This window comes from Lissotriton helveticus, chromosome 11 (genome assembly GCF_964261635.1).
Source record: "Lissotriton helveticus chromosome 11, aLisHel1.1, whole genome shotgun sequence".
Classification (NCBI taxonomy): Eukaryota; Metazoa; Chordata; class Amphibia; order Caudata; family Salamandridae; genus Lissotriton; species Lissotriton helveticus.
Genome location: NC_136072.1, coordinates 84,848,710 through 84,863,461, shown reverse-complemented (window position 1 = coordinate 84,863,461; position 14,752 = coordinate 84,848,710).

Here is a 14,752-nt window from a genome sequence, read left to right as displayed (position 1 = left end):
TGCAAGCGGTAGTGGCCATCCGCGACCGCCTGCGGAAATCTCACCGGAAGGTGGTCTGGCGTAAGATTATCCTCACTTGCACTCGTCAACTTAATGTTGGCGAGCGAGGAAAAAACTCTGCTCCACAAGTTTTTCTTAACTCCGCACGTTACGTGGAGTGAGAAAAACATCCGCGAGGGGAGCGTAATTTCATGCCCAGGCCTAATCAAAGTTACAGAAATTCAAGAGTTAAAGAATTTAATAGATATGAGAATGGTTCATCTATTTCAAATGCTCAGTTTCAATTATTTCTTTATTTCTTGCTTCATAACTTGCTCTCATGTGCCTTAACTTTTCCTCACGCACTTTTCTTCTATCTTAATCATACGCCAAGTATCTTTTAATTCCTTGCTTTTTCTTCTTCTTTCTTTTCAATTTTCACGCGTTGCTCCATCAGCTGGGTTACACATAACACCCTCTGTGCTCCAATCCTCTGCCAGCCATCGTCGCCATGTGTTGTAGGGGAAGATAAATCGCCACACAGAACTTGTTGCTTGATTAAAGGTATATTTAATATGAGCTACAGAGATAAGCTGATGTCCCCATAAAGGCTAACAGGAAACTGAACTTACAAGCTGCATACATAGAATACAGATGACACAAGAAGCTAAATGGAACATTCAAATTAAAGGGAAATACCCCACACAGGTAATAAGTGAATACAACAGAGAACTTAAAAGCGGTGAATACCGACACTCCACACAGAGTGCCAGTGCCACAATCATAAAAGTAACACATGATTTATAAGATACATAACATCACAGAATGAGAAATTTGTCTATAAATATTACTAAACATACCATAAAAATAATAGCAGCAGTAGAGATTCTAAAGGCCATAAGTGTGGTAAAAAGGAAAACGCTGATTGTGTTATGCTGGGATTCAGTTAAAAACCATATTCAAGTCCAATAAAGCCATATTAAAAATCTGATATCAGATAGAGAAATGCTATTTGAACATATCAGCACTTCAAATTTTTAACACTACGATTGCGAATGAGCAAGGCAGCATGCAAAAACGTTGTCATTACAATAACAATCACCTTTCTGGTGTCAAAGCGCAAAATACATAGTGCAGGTCCATATTGTCGGAAACCCAAAAGTTTACACACAGGTTTTACCCATTGTTTGAGTGACCTGGCATAAGGAAGGCAGAAAAAAGCAAAGGGGTGTAGAGTTTCTTCGATACATAAGGGGCACTTGCCAGAGCTGCAATACTTTGCGTCCCAGTTCACACAGAAACTGTTCACTGGTCGAACCCCGTACCTCCATTTTAAATTGAGCTGTAGTGGGGTAAATCCTGGAAGAACGTGAAAGAACAATTTATAAGGAAGGATGATCTATATATCTTGATATGAGTCTGTCAGGCTCCCCGACTTAACACATCTCAGCCATAGATGCTCCTTTAAGCAGTCTTTTATCAGGGAGCGAGAGAGTTGCTTGGCAGTTTCCAGAGTATCACAAAGGGAGGGCAAGCCGAATTCATAGAGCATTGACATAGAGGGAAATCCAGAGATCATTTCACAGCCCGGGGATTGTAAACTCACCTTAATCGAGACACTAAAAGATTCCAGTTCATCTGTAGACCCTAGTCTATGCCAATATATGATGGGTCGGGACATAATGCTAGGGTTATTCGGGTAGATACCAATGTCTAAGTGTTGGGGGAGATGGGCTCAATGTACTCTGGGGTACATAGTCCCACCCCAGCTAGACTGGATATGAGGTAGCGGCAGTTTGTAGGCTGAGAACCGCCTTGAAGAAACTCTCCCACACTGCGGGCTGGTGCCGGCGCTTAAGAGCGCATGCGCCTTGGAATGCTCTTCCTGGGCTCAATGAACGCAGGTTACACTGGAAAAGAGGTGCCAGCAGTTCCAGGCTGAGAACTGCCTTGAAGAAACACCCCTCTCTTATCATAGCCACCACCCTACCATAGGGAAACCCTGACTACCTCCACAAACAAAACATGTCGGCCTCCAGTTTTCTCTCTCACATTCTCATACTCTCTCTCTCTGTTTCTCTTCCTTTGAGTTTAGGCACTCAATCATAGCTGACAAATTTCCAAGGTCCATGCGTGATGTGCTGCTCCAGTTCATGTCATTTTGTTCCTTTGAATTCTTGGACTTGTAGTCCTGTTTTATAATAGAATACACAAGACTACAAGTCCCATAATTCAAAGAAAAATCCTGGACTGGGGGAGCACATCACGAGTCTGACACTCTTTAATGTTTATGCAGCACCATATGCCCCATTGATTACATCTTTAATGATTTATGCCAAAGATATGAAGATCATTCGTAACGAGTGGAGATTCTCAAATAACAAAATTGGGTTTTATCAGTTGCATAAAAAAGTTGGCAGTGTGGATGACCCACAACTTTCTAAATTTAAACTCTAAGCAAAGAGTGATTTCTGGCAGTGCTTGGTGGTTCTCAACCCCTGGTGAAATCCATTTGAAATCTTGGATTTCATTTTGTTGAAAAATTGGACTGCAGAACACAAATTACTGTATTAAGCTCTACCTGCTTTTGCCACCTGAAAGTGTTGCCAGCAGAGAATAGATTTGCAGTAATTAGAGCAACAGCGGGCCCTCACTTAGATTATTTTAGTGCCTTTTACTTAAGGCTACTAAGGGTAATTTACACAATATCCAACTAATCCAGAATATGGATGTGAAGCATATGTTAACCCTTCCTCAAAATGTTTCTGTAAGCTACCAGCTTTGTCTAAGCCCCCAGCTGAATCAGTAGCATTGGCAGCTCATTAGTAATAAAATCATTTTAAAGACCTTATGTATATGTCATAAAAAAATTCACAGTACTCTTCCAGCACTTATCAATGATATTGTCTCCGGACATGTTCCAGTGAGAGATCTTAAATCTTCAAGGGAATGTCTATGGTCCCCTCATAGAATCAGGAAAATGAGATCGGTCGGACCGCCATTTTTCATGTTGGCGACGTATAGATGGGACAAACTGCCTCATAGCCTTAGATTTATCAGCAGTCACATGATCTTCAGGAAAAAGCTTAAGACACACATACTTTGAGCCTGATTAACCCATGATTAGATAGTCTATCTAGTGCCAGGAAACCCTGTGGGTATTTACAAGCTTTAAAAGCAAATATTATAAGATAACATACAATAACATAACTACATAAAACAAGATGCGATAACATAAAATAACATACGATAACATAACATAAGATAACAAAATACACGATAAGATAAGGTGAGATAACATAACATAACCTCACCTCCTAAAAGGGCCTAACATGAAATCTCACGGAGCAAATACTCTACCGCCAGGGTTTTTCAGAGGGGAAAAGCAACATGAAAACCTGTAAATGCTATCTGGTTTTAATATATGCTTTTCACAATAAATACTCCAAGTCAGCTTCTTTTATTGTACTTTTCACTAATAAACAGTTCAGACCTATGACCTTTATCATTGTCTTATCACCACAGCCAACTCAGTTCTGCTGCATTGAACATAAGTTTTCCAACACAGCAAAAAGTGCAATGTAAGCACTCTATTTCAGTGGAAGCTCACAAATTCTGCCCAATCGAATGCTCTATTCAAGAGCAGAGCTGCCTTTCTCAACAGTGCATTTGAAAGCTCTTTCTCTTTGATCACATAAGATCTGGCTACAACTGTGCTGTCAAGAAGACCTAATTAGCCACAGAGTTCGAAGTCACAATCAAGTAGTTTGAGAAAGGAGCCATTGGTCGATTTTTTTTTTTACACAGCTGCTTGATTTAGATACAGAAAACAGTCTGTAACTGCCCATTTAAATAACATCTTTCGATAATTATAAAAAATATTGAATATATATATATATATATACATATATATATATATATATATACATATATATATATATATATATATATATATATATATATATATATATATATATATATATATATATATATATATATATATATATTCATTAATCAGGAGTAAGGCACTTAATGCTGCATTCAATAGTTGTCTTAAAACTGATACATGGGGTCTAGAATTTTAGAGATGTTAATACATGTAACTTACATGGCATTCATCAGGGTTTAATGGTCTGGAATACTATTACCATCTTTAGCGCCAGGGCGCCCCTTGCGGTATTGGCAGCGATATGGAAAAACATTAGCACGATATATAACATGGGAAATTATTATATGAACTGGGCATTTTTTTGTATCTCTAAATAATCAAGATGCAACCCATCAGGCAAGGTCAATTTTCTTATTCGATCATTTTTTGGACTTGAGATATCAGATAATGGTGTCAGTTTCTCTTCTTTGTTTACTGACCCCAGATCAACATGACCAATGTTGAGGACCACCCCAGTCATATTTATTCATGGATTTGCTTTCTGTAGCAAATAGTTGTAATATATAGTAATATACAATATAGTAAACTGTGATTGAAATTCACTCTTCCTCCTATGGATTTAATTTTTTTCCCTCGGCCTGAGGAGTGATTTGCAGCCTGGGTGCTGCTGCAAGCCAGCTCACAAATTTCACTGACTATCAAATAAGCAGAAATAAATCTGAGTTATGTTTAAAATCTGCTCCTCTGCTCAGATTAATAACACCAAAGTAATGGATTGGAACGATTCAGCCAGAGTTATCTACAGGTAATTCATCTGGCTATTTTCAAAACTGCTTCGTTTACCTTGTTAGTGGCATTATAAACAGGAATCAGCAGATATTACACTGATGGGATGTTCATAAGCTATATTGAGAACCAGCACATAGACAGAGAAGATATTGAGGGAACACCCTTTATTGCACACAGGATTAGACAAGATTGTTATTGTTTTTTCCCTGCGTTTTCCTGTCTCTGTGTGTGTTGTCGGATTTGGCTTGTTTTGTGTTGAACATCAAGATGCTGCTAAACTGCTCAAGTTTCTCTCTTACAGCCCACCCATTCCTCCAATCTGCTCCTATGTGTGTTTATCCTGGCATCATGATGACCCCAGGGCATTCTGTATAAACAGAGGCCTAACAAAAGCTTGTTAGGGATGGACAGAGTCAGGCTGGTAAAATACTTCAAGTACACAGAACTGAACAGCACCACACACATTGACATTCCTTCAGGTTGTTTTAATGCAATGCATTTGCTTGTTATTTCTGACATCAAAACTAGTGTTTGTAGCTCCTCTCAGAGGGTGCACTGTGTTTAGGTGCTAGAAACAAATTACAGCCTGCTTGACATTTATACTTTCAGGTTTTTTCTAAGACACCAACCAGCTTCTAACCGACATCTTACATTACATTACATTTCTCTTTAACTTAACTTTCTTCTGGAGAAGAGCTTTGATATTTGATGTTAAAACACTTTAATCTTTGTATTGTATATTGTGCAAAGTTTAAATGTCATAATGACACTTTTTTCATGTTTGTATAATGGCTATTATTTATTACCAAGTTTTTACTCTTTTTTTCTAACCGTTTCCCAGGAAGTGACAGAAAGAGAGGAAGATTTTTGCATTCTTTACCCGAGTCTTCGTGAAATTAAATGCATGTTTCTGTAATATCTTTATTGAGATTTCCTGCAATAAATCCCTAAAACTCATTCTCCCAATCTAGAATTCAGTTACTGAGTGTTCCCAGTTACTATTTGGCTATGATTATTTATACTCTGCTAATTTGATGCGCCTATGGAAAAACGGTGGTGCTTCTAGCCACTAGATCAACAGAACAGTGGAGCTAAACCATTGGGCTACATTTGATTATTGGGATTCTGTGCCCACACACACACACACACACAGAATTTTAAAGCCTGCCCAGCCACTCCACAAGCTTGAGTGATTCACTCTGGCTGTAGTGTGGCCTCCTGGCTGAGAGGTTAAAGCATAGTTAGTTTAAATAATGTATTTACAGTGAAGGATTCTTGGGGTCATGAAGCAAAACCACCATCTAAGATGGGAAAATACACAAATAGGGATACGGATACACATATAAGAAGTGCTACAGTGGTTTTATTACTATACCTGATGGTGGAGCAGGGTTACACATGCTCTGTGAGCACATTAACTCTTATGAATAAAGTTGCAGCACAGAAATCAACCATTCTGTGACCTAGCAATTCTGATGCAGATATTGTTCTCTCCCATGAATTTTGATGGGGAGTACCTGGAACAACGCAGCCAGGGCCAAGCGTTCCGGAAGAGCACAAGCTTAACCAATCTTGCCTGAACAACGTATATGCCTTAATTACGCATATGCGTGGTTAAGGCAGATAGCGCTCTTTTGTTCAGGATGGGTGGGGAAGCATTGAAACAGGAAGCTACGGACGAGAAACAGGTTAGCGGGGCTGGGTTTGGGGGGTACTTTTTCGAGGTGGGGGTTACTTTTAGGGATCAGGGTGACAGGTCAGGGCACTTTTAGAAAGGGGGCAGGTTTGTAGGGCTCAGGGTGGGGGTAGGGGTCAGGGTAGTTTTATGGGCTGGGTTTGGGGGGGGTTTAGGAGTGGGGTGCTTTTAGGGGTTAGGGCCAGGGGGGCGGCATACTTTAAGAAAGGGGGCATGCTTTTAGCGCTCAGGGTGGTGGAAGGGGGTTGGGGTAGATTTAAAGGCTGCATTTGGGGGGAGTTTTTAGGAGTGAGGGCAGTTTTAGGGCTTAGGGCTTGGAAATGGGGTAGTTTTTTTAATTGGTGGCAGTGGAAGGGGTTGAGGTAGTTTTGGGGAGGTTTTTAGGGCTCGAGCAGGGGGAGAGTGTTGGGGTACTTTTAGGGACAGTGTCGGGCCAGCGTTGTATATTGTAAGGGGCATGGTTTTAGGCCTCAGGGCAGGGGAGGGGAAGGGGTAGTTTTAAAGCCAGGGACGTTTAGCCCTCAGGGCTGGGTGTCAATTTTTAGGACTTAGGGTGGGTGGGTCTGAGTATTGCCAAACCTTAACCACGTGTATCCCCTTACCATTCATGCCTTTACAGAGAAAATGTGTGGTAAAGACATGCGTGGTAAAGGAATGTGTGGTTAAGATGCATTTGTGGTTTGGGCTGCATGCTAGGGGCATGCATGGTTTAGCCACGCGAGCCTCTGTCATACATCCAATTTTGATGGACTTTCTCTGGAATTTGATGGGCCCCATATTTCCTGTTTCATAAGGTATATGTGTACAGTGGAGTATTGGATGATGTTATGAGTTCCTATTCTGAAATGTGTCTTTTTACAAATAAAGTGGACATACATGTTTTCAAATATATAAGGCAGCATCAATTAATTGCAAATTTACCAAGCAGTATGTCCTCCCTATTACCCTATAAAAGTACAAGCTTTCTTACAGTTGCGCACAGTGCGAAACAAAGTTGCACACAAAAATTCCCTTTCTGCACAGACAAAAATTATTAGAAGCAACATTGCATGTGAGTAAATTAAACATCTGAGTAGTTTTTCTAGCAAAGGCCAGTCATCGCTTACAACTGTAAATTTACAATCACCGACCCCGAATTCAGGGGTGGAGCCTAATTTACAAATGTAAAGTTACTACTCCTAGCTACTAGCACAGAGATCTCCCTACGGTAAAGTATAAGGAAAAGTTTAATAACGTTTTTAGAAAAGTAGAACAAATATATTTATGTTAAAAATGTATGTTAATTCATTGTGCATATCTATGGTAAATGTAGATTAGTTTAAACAATTCACAGCATTAACTTAATTTTAAATTAAAATGGAATTGTTTTAGGTATATTACAAGATAGATTTTTCTAAAGGCCAACCTAAATTACAAATACATATTTCTATTATGTATTAAAAATGATTAAAAGTGATGTATATAGTTAATTTTAAATAATTCGTTATTTTACAAAAATAATGTATATTTTATTTTTAAATTGAAAAGAAACACTAACATATTTAAACGTAACATATAAACATGTTTTATTTTCAGATCATTTTTTGCAATAAAATCCATTTATATGTATATCAATAAATAATTTAAATAAGTTAATTTAATTTAACAATATTTCCTAAGGGGTGTTACTTCATGTCTCTGTCTCCAATATTTTCTACGGAACAGTGTTGCAGTACATGTGAGTGGCCTTGTGTGCTGCTGGAGTTACTTCAGGTCTGAGATGGACAACATTTATGATTATTTTGGGTCTTTTATGGCTGTAGTAACTGTAAAAGGGAAGTTTTTGAATAGCAATGAGCTTACTCTTTTGTGGGTGGGTACTTGTTCTTTCCTAAACCCCTCCCTAACCCCCGTAATCCCTCCTTATTCCTGTTTTGTACCCCTATTCTTTCCAGCCTCTCCCCTTTACCACTGCCACATTTAGTACTAAAAGGTATACTTACATGTACTGAGATCTCTGCAATCAGAGCAAATAAAAGATAGGCGAGGTAGAGACCGCTGCACATAAGTATGTGAATAGTGTTTGTAGTTCTAGTAAACATGCTACAAAATGTTTGTGAATAGGGTCCTAAGAAGGAATCCCGAACTGCTAGACCTCATTCCTTCTGACAAGGAATGCAGACAATCCCAGACATGTTTCAGCCTTGTTGAGCCTCATCAGTGAAGGTCAGCTTCAGTCCATATGGCGCGGTAAATTATGGAACACACATTTGGGCATCCCCACACCACTTAAGGTCACTTACATAGCACACAAGTGATGGATGAAAATGTTTGAATTATTCCGAGCTTCTGCACATTTTTATGGGTACATTCTATTCCTTTGTCTTTAGAGAACTAGTGAAAAGACAAACATTAAACTGAACAAAAGCCCTCACAGTATGATGCAAACACTGGTGTATTGTAGCTGTATTGGATGGTTGAAATTGCTGTCATATTTTGCACACTGTGCATTTATCCCTATATGGAACAGGCATTTGAACATAAGTGGTGTGCCTGTGTAGACATTTTCTATACTTCATGGCAATAGTTGCTGGCACCTCTGTGCAATTATCTTACTCTTATGATTGTATACTACCTTTTCTGGTGTGTCCAGCTCCAAGGCGGAGCAGGGCTGCCACACAGGAAAAATAAAATGATAATAACACCATGTTATTTTCATAACATATTTCACTACTGGTTCTGTAGGTGTGGTGTGGGTATGGGCTGCCCACAGAGCAGAGGGAGGAGTGGTGGGCATTTGTGCATGACGGTTTGACCAGCTGTCTTGGGCTGGCCAAACAGTCATGCGCACTTAGCCTTTTTCCACGCGGCTGTATTGGACAGCCTGGTTGGACAGCCTCCAACTCCGTGTTTGAACACTCAACCACAGTGCTCAGACCAATCATGACACTGCTGTCATGCTGGAGCCAGCAGCATTGTGATTGGTTGGGGGGTCTGGGAACCTGTGTGCTTCCTCTTTCCGGCAGATACGTGAATTGTCTTTTCTTTTTCTTTTTACGCCCCTCCCCGCCCCACCACAATTGCTCCGAAGCAGCTGCTATTGGGTGTGTCCGGCAAATGTGATGCCTACTTCATATATATGGGACCCTAGCTGCACCGACTTGAAGGACAGCCTATCACTCCAAAGTCACATATACCTTGAGCCTAAGGAGAGACTCAATGGCTGGTATCCAGTAAACATGGAGGAGCAGTTTATGAGCAAGTGAAAGTTTCCCCATGACTTCCATGCCAGCGAGAGGCAATGCCTTCACAGGAGGGGAGTCTTGATCATGTGATGGGGCAGAGTAGTAAGACTGAAAGACCTTTTGTATCAGAATGTGTAGAAGCATGGTGGACCAGCCTGTAACAGTTGGCTTCTAAGACAGGACATTGCTGGTGTCCTTTGTGTTGTCATTGTGCCTCTTGGCATTTAGGCATGATGCAACCAGACGTACTCAGTGTTGACCAGGCGTAATCCCAGTGTTGCCTGGTACTTCATTGTAGCTCATGTTGTTTCTGGTGAACAGAGAAGTGGAAGCAGACAAAAGTGGTTGAGTTACTCAAGGGTGTGGCATGTCTACAACATGAGGAATGTGACGTTTGGTCCCTTACTCTGAGGGAGGCTATGTTTCTGTGAACTTTATTGCCCCATTTACACTGACTTGATTACTTCTGTTTCTCTTGTTACTGTAAAGTTTGTCCACAAATAATTTAGTGAATTTAATAATTTTTAGATTGCATATAGTCGTAACCAATGAAAAAATCATGTTGCACTCGAAACAATAAATATATATAGTACAAAAGAGGGTTAAAAGAGTAGTGCAGTTATGCCACAATTTCGTGTGAGACACCATTTTATTAAAATAGATTAGATTTCTGTTGTCTTGTTTATCCTGCTCTTGCTCACTGCCCCCTCTCAATCAGTGACCAGCTGCAAGTCTTCACTCCTCACAGTTTCTGGCGTTCTTAGTGTGGGTGACGTCAATGATAAACCTTGTTGGAAAGCGTGTATTGAGAGCGACAACCTCGCTGTGTTCCTTATGTATCATTTTGAAGGACTTCTGCTGGAAATTCTGATATATGCCTGGAGGAGAACATTTTCTACAGAGATTTGTTTAGACTACTTCATACTATATTTTGCATATCCGGACTGTAGTTGCTGATTTCCTTACCTTAAGAAATGGGATAGTGTTAAGTATTTTAAAACGATGACATTTTTTTCTTCTGATTTGTCTAAAGTGTACTAACCATGATGCTGAGATGACAGTTTTGCTAACTGACATGAGTATATTGTGTATAAAACCTACTGGTTTTCCTGGGGGTCGGTGGTGACTTCCAATTTTCCTCCCGGGGCTCTGTCTGATTTAATTGAGACTATTTCCTTAACTTAGAATGCTATTAAGACTCCTTTTGGGCCAAATACTTAATTTCTGGAGAGATCTAAATGCTTAATAGGATTATTGCTAAAATGATTCAGTTGTTGGCATTCTGTACCTGAGTCTTCATGAAATTAAATCCATGTTTCTGTAATATCTTTATTGAGGTTTCCTGCTATAAATCCCTGAAACTTATTCTCCCAATCTAGAACTCAGTTACTGAGTGGTCCCAGTTACTATTTGGCTATGATTATTTATACTCTGCTAATTTGATGCGCCTACGGAAAGACGGTGGTGCTTCTAGCCACTAGATCATCAGAGCAGTGGAGCCGAACCATTGGGGTACATTTGATTATTGGGGTTCTGCACCCACACACACACAGAATTAAAGCCTTCCCAGCCACTCCACGAGCTTGAGGGATTCACTCTAGCTGTAGTGTGGCCTCCTGGCATGAGGTTAAAGCATAGGTAGATTAAATAATGTATTTACAGTGAAGGATTCTTGGAGTCATGAAGCAAACCCACCATCTAAGATGGGGAAAGACACAAATAGGGATATGGTTACACATATAAGAAGTACTACAGAGGTTGTTCCCAAAACAGTCCACATGCTACCTCAACATCATGTCGTCACCAAACGCGGGTCCTACAAAGAAATGCAGAAGTGTTTATTAGAATGGGGCAAAATAATATGCATGATATATTTGGGAGGGGGTATGATATGGAAGTACGGTGGAGGGGATGGAGTTGTGTTGCATAGTAGCACTTATTCAAATTTTTCCAAATACCCAAAACTGGACAACAGGCCTCAGTCTCCTGTAGGGAATTGCGCAGTGTGTCCTCTGAGAAGAAGATGTCTGGCCATTTTCAAAACAAGAGAGCAGAGAATGGCAGGGCCAGTGGAAGAAAGGAAAACTTCATAAGATCAGTTGTTGATGAGGGTCCCAAGTAATACTTTAGTTAGCAAACACCCATAACTTGCCTCCAAACTGTGGAAGAAATGATACAACATCAAAGTTGGAATCGTGTACCTAATCCAGGGGGTGGCAGGGATAGACCAACAGAACTATCAGAGGATCAGGAGAGGAGACCCCTAGTCATTACTGCCACAAGTCAGCATATCACCCCTGAAAACATTTCCAAGAAGGTAAATAATGAAACGATTTAGTGGTGGTTCCGTAGAATGATGTACTACCACAAAAGGATGCATCGCGGGAAAGGGGTTTTGCTTGGCATATATTTACCAGATCCAACATCATTAATAAACATCTGTGCTGCCCTCTGGTATTCAACTTTGCTGGACTAGATGGCGGTACTGTAAACTCCACCACAATTCTGATGTAGACCGCTTTCGTTGGATAAAATTATGTCTACCAGGATCTGCATAATAAACGGTAGGTTTTTAATCTTAAATTTCATGGTTCCACCGGTTGTCAGTACCCTTTGCTACGGGGAAAAGGCAACAAAGTTAGGATAAAACATGTAATCCCTTGTTATAATGTGCATGGGGAGTAGAAGCAAACTTCAAATAGGTGTTAGACTGTGAATCCTAAATTTGCTAATGTGTTTCCTGGATTAGAGATATATGACACTGTGGTGATCTTTTTGTAAGAAGTCAACAACTTGACCCTGGTTGTCTGAGCACCCATATATAAAGTGAAAGGACCATACCTCTAGGCGGACAAAGATGCAGAGCCTATGTGAATCTGGGACATGACATTTCAAACCTTCCTAAGCATCTTGCCATTGATTGGATGGTGAGTGATGTCACTGTGTCAGCAGGAATGATAATAAACAGAAGCCCACTGTTTTTGGCTACACAGTGCACAAGAGGAGCACATTTTTGCTGGAAGGAGCTGGGGTGTTCTCCCATGTGCCTGGTTTGTTGCTGCAAATGCAGGCCAGGATTAGAAACTTGTAGAAGATCATAAGAGCACTGAGGGGCATAGTAGCAAGAACCTCGTTAAAATTATCGTCATTTTAGCCACAGAAACTGCCGCTAAAACGGCGATAATGGGCTTTCTAATATGCGTTATAGAATTCCAATTGAAGCCCAGGTTAGATGCCCTGCACATCTAACCTGGACTTCTATTGGGATTCTATAACGCATATTAGCAAGCCCTTTATCGCTGTTTGAGCTGCAGTTTCTTGTCGCTAAAACAGCGATAATTTTAACAAGATTCTTGATAATATGCCCCTATATGAGAGATAAGAAGTGAATAAACAGACATCTCAGGGCCTGTAATGTATGAGACTAACATAAAAAATGTAGGTAAGTGTGCAAGTAGTTAGCAGATTGTATTTTTGTACCAAGAAGCAAGGGTGCTCTTGAACTTGCATTTTTACCAATCTCAGTGCCCTTTAGAAAGTCGACAGAACACGTCCCATGAAGGCATTACAGAGTATGGGTCATGGGAAGAGGACTTTACACAATCTGCCTTATTTAGGGTGGACGGGATAAAGGCTTTTTTTCCTGTCCATCACCGCAAGGGAAGACTGGGTGGTAAGATATAGAAAGAAAGACAAAATGATCCGCGCATCATAGGAGAAATCTCTCTTGGTGTGTGCATGCAGAGGGGGGGGGTCACTATTTTTATATTTTTCAAAAACAAACTCACACTTTGACATTTTGTTTTGGAAAAACAAAACATTTTGATAAGTGTGAAGGCTGGCCATCATGGTTGATGGCAACATCTGTCAAAACCTTTATACAATGACAGGATCCGCCGTAACAGTGGTTTCTGTTAATCCAGAGTGGTACTCAAACCCCATGGACAACTCAAAATTTGGGGGGGCGGATGTCCATCAGACCAACAGAGTGAATTACTCCTTCGCCCTTACAGACATTAATCCAGCTGCCAAACTCTAAATCGAGCCCTCAACTTGTTTGCACCAAATCCTAAACCAACCCCCCCCGCTACTCCAAAATGAATAATCTTACAAATGCACTCAATGTTGAAAATCAAGTTTCAATGTAGGTAATGTGTATGTACCGCTACTTGTACAGTGCCACTACCAACCATTGAGTCAGATTTGCAACCTTGACTGGTTCATAACAAAAGTCTTCTTTTTAGAACAATAAAACCTGCAGTTCAGTCACAGAAGAGTTCAGTTTTAGGGCCTGATTCATATATTGGCAGAAAAGTTACTCCACCACAACAGCAACAGAGTATCCTTACTCCCAAGATAATGGTCCACTCATCAGATTTAGAAGCAGGAGGACCACTGGTGTACCAAAGACAAGACAGAGACTACTCCAGCTAGACCATGGTCAGACCCCTCCAACGGCCTAACAGAGTAAGGCCCGTCAGCATCTGTCCTCCATGTGCTTCCACTTAATTTTACTGGCGGTAAGGGGCGGTGAAAAAGTATCCATGCTCCCCTCGCCATGGACGTATTTTTTTTTTACTTTCAAAAAGAAAATCCAATTTGGGATTTTCTATTTTAAAATTAAAGAAATAAGTTTGACGTAAGGGCCATGACGGTGGTTCCTGCCAATGCACTTTATAATTACCGCCATTTTGGCGGTCATTTCTAAATTTGGCAGGTAGAGTTCGCTCGGCCTGGTGGATGTTAAGTACCTCGCCAGCCCGACAGAGATTATATGAGGCCGACATAGAAATACTCCATCTGCCAAAATGTAAATCCGGCCCTTAGTCTACAATATATAAATATTAATTGTTAATCGATGTATTGTACTCCATTAGATTCTTTTTGGTCTGTGCATTACATGCAAGTGAGTGACATGAAGCCGGGTAGACATATTATAATGTTAATTTAATGTCATAATTTCATATATTTCACAGTCTTTAGATGTTCTTATTATGTGGTGAAGAAGTAACCCCACCTGATAAAGTAACCACAAACAAGACCCCACCCTTTCTTCGACAAATTGGATTTTTGGACTCATTTTTTGAATGCAAGAACTCTTTGCAGCCCAGTGGGGTTCAGAATGTAAGTGTAGTTGCTCTTCAATAAAGATCACATTAATGTGGTGGTACATTT